Source organism: Protopterus annectens, chromosome 15.part0 (genome assembly GCF_019279795.1).
Source record: "Protopterus annectens isolate FY-2018-M chromosome 15.part0, PAN1.0, whole genome shotgun sequence".
Lineage (NCBI taxonomy): Eukaryota > Metazoa > Chordata > Ceratodontiformes > Protopteridae > Protopterus > Protopterus annectens.
In genome coordinates this window covers 203,130,103-203,137,924 of record NC_056749.1, presented here as the reverse complement: position 1 = coordinate 203,137,924, position 7,822 = coordinate 203,130,103, and positions in this window count along the sequence as shown.

The window sequence follows — 7,822 nt, the reverse complement described above, 5'->3', positions numbered from 1 at the left end:
CACAAACTGACCCACCTCCACGATATCCAATTATTCCTATAAAACCACTACTGTTTGTTAGAGATCCTATCGAGACTAGGTCTCGAACACGTAATTTAAAAGGGGATATTGAATTATATCAAATGAATGGAAATTTACGGGCTATGAGTGAAGAAGAAATATACCCACTCATAGAAGTACCAAATCCTCAGGCAGGACAAGAAGGGCAGGACCCAACTCTCTTAGTATACAGACCGTGGACACCGGAAGACATCCGGAAAGCCACAGAGGGAATTCCCCATCCAAAAGTTAATTTTAGAAAGTTCTTAGAAGTCTTACAGGGCATGAGATTAAGTTATCACTTAAACGGAGAGGAAGTAGAAAAAGTAGTCATACAAATAGTAGGTCCAGATTGGCACATGATCAGTGGCAACTGGAATCCCCGTGACGCTGCACTTAGGCCCCTCCCACATAGCAGCGCAGAACTAGATAACAGAGTGAAAGGTCTGACAGACCGAATTTCTGAGAAATGGAAGCCTAGGGCAGACTGGACTTGCATTAATCAATGCATCCAACAAGAAAGTGAAACTGTTGATAGATATTTTGCCAGATTATTAGAATGTTTTAACAACCACTATGGAATGCAGGTGCCTGAAGATCAGATACAAGATTCCCCATATGAGCAGCAGTTAAAGAATGCATTTTTAAAAGGCAGTATTGCACCCATAAGTAGTTTCATTACTAAACATATGGTAGATCATCGTACAAGCAGATTACAATCACTGCTTGAATATGCTAGACATGCCGAAAGGCATTTTAATAACAAAAAGAAAAAGAAAGCCCAAGTATTTGCTGTGGAAGATGGAGAAGTTTATTTAGTTCAGTCCGGACAAAAGGGCAAAAAGAATGCCCAGGGAAACAAACAATCTGATCAGCGATCAGAGGACTTTGAAGGGAGAAAGAAAAGAGGTGAGTGCTTCAAATGCGGGAAAAAGGGACACTTGGCAAGGGATTGCAGAAAAAATAAGAAGGCAGCAGTGGAAGACAAAAACGATGAGGGTGAGGACTGACTATATGAAAGTCAGGAATCACTAGATAGGAATAATAGAGAAAGGACAAATGAGAATGTGATAAAAGGAGCAGAGAATGTGATAGCAGAGGAAGTGCAGGAAGCTACCGATAGTGAAGAAAACGAAATTTTAGACCTAGCCTTACTGAGCTTAGAGCTCTATCTAGCTGACACAAAACCAGAAGTGACACTCCTGGTAGAAGGGAGGGAAGTCAAATTTTTGTGATTCAGGGCATCACGAACCCTGGTACACCCCTCCAAACTACCAGAAAATTCAGAATCACATGACTTTATACTAGTAAAAGCAGCTAATGGACAGCTGTATCGGGAGCCTCTCTCCCATAACATGACAATAACAGATCCTGTTTCAGGATTAACCCAGAAAAGCAAAATTGTTGTTTCTGCAAAATGCCCAGTGAACCTTTTGGGCAGAGATCTTATGCAACTATTAGGCATAGCAGTAGTTCCAACCATGCAGGGTATGGAAGCACAGTGACAAACTAATACTTTTGCAGTGCAAACGGAAGGTGAGACATTTTACTGGTACAGCCAGGACTTAGTTATGACTGGTCCTGGAGCAGTAACTGAAGAGTTAATGAATGTAGCTATCAGTAAGTTCCCCTCCCTTTGTATTGACATACAACACCTGTTGCACTGTACTCTGTATTATTGTAATACACCAGGACCTGACAAAGAATATGAACAAGAATTGTTTAAAAACCATGCAAACAGATTAGTACTGTGTAATTTGTACTGGGACATGAAAGGGAACAGTGTAGTTAGCTGTTCATTACCCCAGGAGTTCTTTTCACTTTACAAATTGAATCTAATACCGCATGTTAGTTTAACTAAAGAGAAAGATTTAAAATGGATAGACCGAGGAGAGAAAATCACAAAATGGGAAAAACAGACAGAATCAGAACTGTCAGAACAGGGAATACAAAGACAGAAACTGAACTGGATAACACAAACACATCCAGCTGTACACTTGCAGTCCAACAAAGACAGCTGAGAAGCCCTCTTATTAGAAGAGGAAGAAAAAGCTTTGTTAGACATACCAGAAACTCTCTGGTCAACAGGAAAGTCAGATGTAGGACTTATTTGCACAGCAGGACCAGTTACTATCACGCCAAAGTCAGCATTTAGACCACAAAAGAGACAGTACCCCTTGAGAAAAGATGCAGAGGCAGGTATTAAACCTATCATAGCAGCTTTGCTTAAGAAGGGAATACTGGTGGAATCTCCTGATTCGCCATGTAACACACCCTTATTCCCAGTTAGAAAAGCAAACGGAGAATGGCGTATGGTCCAAGATTTACAAGCCGTAAATGACGCAGTAATACCAAGAGCACCTACGGTGCCATATCCACATACCTTGTTGAATGATTTAAAACCTCAACAGAAGTACTTTTCTGTGGTAGATATCAGCAATGCATTCTTTTCGATACCGATACACCCTGACAGCCAGTATTGGTTTGCATTCACATTTCAGGGGAAGCAGTATACATATACGCGACTACCACAGGGCTATAGTGAAAGTCCAACAATATTCTTACAAGAGATGGCAAGTAATTTAGCGGGATTTATCCCACCGAGAGGTAGTCAAATTTTACTTTATGTTGATGACATCCTGCTGGCCGCCCCTACCCAGCAAGATTGTAAGGAAGATACTATAGCATTATTAAAATTCCTAGCAGTTGAAGGACACAAAGTAAGCAAAAATAAATTGCAGCTTTGGAGAAAACAAGTGAAATACCTTGGATATGTAATATCCAAAGATGGCAGAACATTAGATGAGGACAGAAAAGTAGCGATCTTACAAGCACCAAAACCCACAACCAAGAAGGAAATGATGTCCTTCCTGGGTACAACTAATTTTTGTCGAAGCTGGATCCCAAACTATGCTTTGGAATCTGCACCTTTAACCAACCTGATTTTTAAGAAGCCTATGGCAGCACAAGATTTAATACAATGGACACCAGAAGCAGAATTAACTTTCTGCAAGCTGAAACAATTGATAGCATCATCATTAGTTTTAGGATTACCAAATTATCACAAACGCTTTTTCCAAATTGTAGATTGCAAGCAAGGTTATATGACATCAGTATTGACTCAACAGCATGGGGACAAACAATGCCCCATTGCTTATTATTCATCACAACTGGACCCAGTGGCGCGGTCTCTACCCCACTGTGTACAAGCAGTAATTGCAGCTGCAATGGCAGTGCAGGCTTCAGCCTCAGTAGTGTTATTCCGCCCTCTCACATTGAGAGTGCCTCATGCAGTTGCAATCATTTTACTGCAAGAAAAAGTAGCTTATCTTTCCCCTGCTAGGCATCTTTCTTGTATGACTATATTGCTGAGCCAACCTCACATGACAATTGAATGATGTACTACTTTGAATCCGTCTACCTTGCTCCCAACTCCTGTGGATGGCACACCCCATAACTGCCTGCAGGTAATTGAGCAAAAGACACTGCCTAGAAAAGACCTCATGGATGTTCCCTTGGATGATGCCGAGGTGACATATTACGTGGATGGCTCATGCAAAAGGAGTCCTACAGGACAGAACCTAACAGGTTATGCAGTAGTTTCTGATACTGAGATTGTAGAAGCGAAACCTTTACCACATACCTTATCTGCACAAGCAGCAGAGTTGATTGCCTTGACACGGGCATGTACCTTAGCAAAGGGTAAAAGCGTAAACATTTTTACAGACAGCCAATATGCTTTTTCTACTGTACATGTTTTTACACAACAGTGGAAAAATCGAGGAATGGTGACATCTACTGGCAAACCGATTAACCATGCACAGTTTATTTTAGATTTGTTAGATTCTATTCAGTTGCCTCAGAAAGTAGCTATTTGTAAATGCATAGCTCATACAAAACAACAAGATAGGATTTCAAAAGGCAATGCGAGAGCTGACACAGCTGCAAAGCAAGCAGCCTCAGAAGCATTTCTTTTGAACGAGGAATTACAACCTTCTGAGATTTTAGACTTAGAAATGTTGAAAACAATGCAGACACTTACTACACAAGCTGAAAAACAAAAGTGGAAAAGACGAGGAGCAATTCTCAAGGAAGGGCTGTACATCTCCAAAGAGGGAAAACCGATATTACCATCTAATTTATTTAGATATGCAGCTTTGTTGAGCCATGGGCAGAGCCATGTCTCAACAGGGGGGATGGTACAGTTAGTGAATCGGGTATTTGCCACGTACGGGTTTACAAACTACACTAAAAAATTTTGCCTGTCATGTCACACTTGTAATAAACATCATGCACAAGGGGCGTTAAAGTCCAAGCAAGGGAGTTTCCCTACACCACTGTATCCGTTTCATACTATCTGTATGGATTTCATAGAATTGAACAAATGTGAAAACAAAAAGTACTGCCTTGTCATTGTGGATATGTTCTCCAAATGGGTGGAGGCCTTTCCAACTAGTAAACCAGATTCAGCCACTGTTGCAAAGACCCTAGTTAAAGAAATTATTCCTAGATTTGGCATACCGGAAAGGATCTACATAACCAAACTATACAACAGCTAAGTCAGTATTTTGGGATTTCTTTAAAACATCACTGTGCATATCACCCTCAATCTGCAGGGTTAGTAGAGAGGCACAATGGAGTTTTAAAGAATAAGCTTAAGAAACTCATAGCTGAAACACAGAAGAACTGGGTGTACTGTTTGCCCCTGGCACTGTTGAGCATGAGAACTGTTCCGAATGCAAAAGGATTGACACCTTTCGAAAAGATTTTTGGAAGAGCTTATTATATACCTCAGTGGAAACCTCTCATGCCTGCAGACCAGGAAGCAGATTGGACACTTGCAGAATACATGAGAAATATGCTAAATAACAAACATCTTTTATAGTTTAATTCTGCTTCAGATAAAGACCAAACCAAACCATTCGAAGTAGCAGTAGCCCCAGGCACTTGGGTCTGGGTGAAGACAATCAAAAAGAAGAATTGGACGACACCAAAGTGGGAAGGTCCGTATCAAGTACTGCTGAGCACGCCCACAGCAGTCAAAATTGCGGAACGTTCATCTTGGATTCATTTGACACACTGTAAATTAGTCAAAAACTTTGAACTTGATAAAACTCTTGCCAACACACAGCAGCAGTAAAATGACAAGACCTAGAGACAATAGAAATACTGAACAACTTCAGCAGTATATTCAGCAGTGTTGCATAATCATCTTAATAACTGCATTAGTGACAATGTTCTTTTTGCTGTGGCTTTTGCTGTGGACTTTCTTTTCTTCAGCCACACCAGCTAGACTGAACAGATGTGAGTCAGCACTCATAGACTGGCATCCGAACTTTAACACTTACCAAGCAATCAAATATGTGTATGCTGAGACTTTTAATATTTCAAATTGTTGGATTTGCACAGCCATACCAACAACATACGGGGGATTATTGATGGCTGCTGTCCCCCTAGGGGTCAATGAGACCTGGGAAAACTTGATTTTTGAGACTACACCTGTGAAATCTACAGACAAAATTGCATTATTTCTACCTGTTACACAAACAGGAATTGTATGCTTTTTTAAAAATGACACGATTCAAGTAGGTTGGAGCAAATGTAATGCAACAGTTTCTTATAAATGTTATATTAAACCTAAAAATGCTAAAAATACAGAAACAATTTGTGATGCAGATTATGACTCATACTTTGAGTCCTTGCATAAAACTGTCAGTGATATACAACATAATCCTGTTCTTTTAAAGCAACTGTCTATTATAGATAAGAAAATGTTTCATGCAGGGAAGGTGTATATCAATACTAAGGTAGAAAACTGTTATTTCATATGTGGGAAAAAGGCATACAAATGGTTGCCTGAGAATTGCTCCGGCAGTTGTTTTTTGGGTTACCTGGTCCCGGCCATATGACACACTACAGCTTTGCCTTATGGGAGAATTCGAAATGTCAGAGATGTCGCAAAGAAACCTGAAAATCCAATCAAGAAACCTGAGAATCCAATGGGACAGATCGTAGCAGGCTGGAGAAACCATAACTCTGTGAAAGACAAGAGTAAACTAGCACACATGGACTTGAGTGACACTATCATATCCTGGGCTGGCATAGCCCTTGCATATGGTGCAGTTAAATCAATCTGGGAACTGAGAAAGCTATCCAAACTTCTCGAGGTCATGAGCAATGCAACTTTTTCTGCTCTTGAATTAATGACTGATGAACTGAATGCAATGAGAACTGTGGTGCTTCAAAACCGCATGGCTCTTGACTTCACCCTAGCGGCGAGAGGTGGTATGTGTGCTTTAATCAAAGACGAGTGTTGTTCATTTATTCCCGACAATAAACACGAGATCAACGATCATTTGGAAGTGATTCAGCAAGTGTCAGACATGACCAGGCCAGGCCCGAACTCACTGATGGACTTTTTCCAGAATTTGTTTGGGGGTGGGGTTCCATCCTAATGAACATCCTGATTGCCATTTGTGTGGGATTACTTTTGTTAGGAGCATGTATTTGCTGTGGAATTCCCTGCATGAAAAAATTAATCAAAGATTTTATAGACATGTCAGTTTCTGAGACTTTGTATCAAAGTACTGAAATTGAAGAACTGTTGAAAAAGGAAACACTTTCAAAGTTTAAACTGAATGAGTCTCTTAGCTGCAAATCATCAAAGGAAGAGGTTAGGAGAAGAAACAAACTGTTTATGCTTTTGAAATAGAATAAAAAGTATTAACAGGGGGGAAATGTTAGAAAAATATGTATTAATATATGTGTGCAATGCTTATTTTAAATAAGGGAAGATTAACATGTTTTTATTCTATATTCAGTATTAGTTTTATTTGAAACTGAAAACATGCTTTTCTGAAATTGTGCTTTCTGACACTGCAAGATGCACTCTGACCTAGTTTGCTAGCACAGCAAAATACATGTTTATGCTTTGGAAATGTACTGGAAAGCAGGTGATTTTCTGCTAGGCCAGGAAATTAAATGGAGAATAATAATAATTTCTGTAGATCCATTCATTATAGAAAATAAGCTCTGTTCATGTTGATGAAAAGTGCACAAGCTGCAAGACAGTTAGATACTATAAACAATGAACTGCTTCAGAAATCTGTACTTGCATTGTGCTTGAATTAGCCATAGCACCTAGATTTGTAATATCACATAGCAAGAAAGTTATAATTGACCGGTGGTCGTCAAGGCCATCCTGTTTACTAAAAAAATCTTTTTTAAACTTTGAAGAGTCAGCTAGAAATGTGAGAAACATCTGTAAAGTAACAGAATTATGAACTGGTGATCTGCTACATCAGTCGTAGTGGGCAATGTCTTGAAAGAAAGGTATAATAACTGTGACACTTCCTGATTTAGTCAGACAAACTCTGTAACTGCATTTTTTGTCTTCTTGCGCAAGAATAAAGATACCTGAACTGAACCTTATGCTTTTGGTCTTTTGAAGTATTTTTCTCTGACAGTAGGGCTGTGGGTTAGTGTGTGTTGTTACTGTGATGTGTGTGTGTGAGAGGAATGTAGTTTGTGTGGTGGTGTTTCGTGTGTGTGTGTGTGTGTATGTAGTGTGACCTTGGAGTTAGAATATTTAAGTAGGAGGGTGTGCAGGGTAGGTGTGTGTGCTTGTTTAGTTGTGTACATTTGTGTTGTATTGGTTTTTGACAGTGTCGGGAGATGTGTGTGTCTGTGTTTGTATGTGTTGTGTAGTGTGTGTGGTGTGTGTTTTCGAGGTTTTGTGGTTTCGGGAGTTTGCATTTCGCGGTTTTGTGGTTTCGGGATTTAG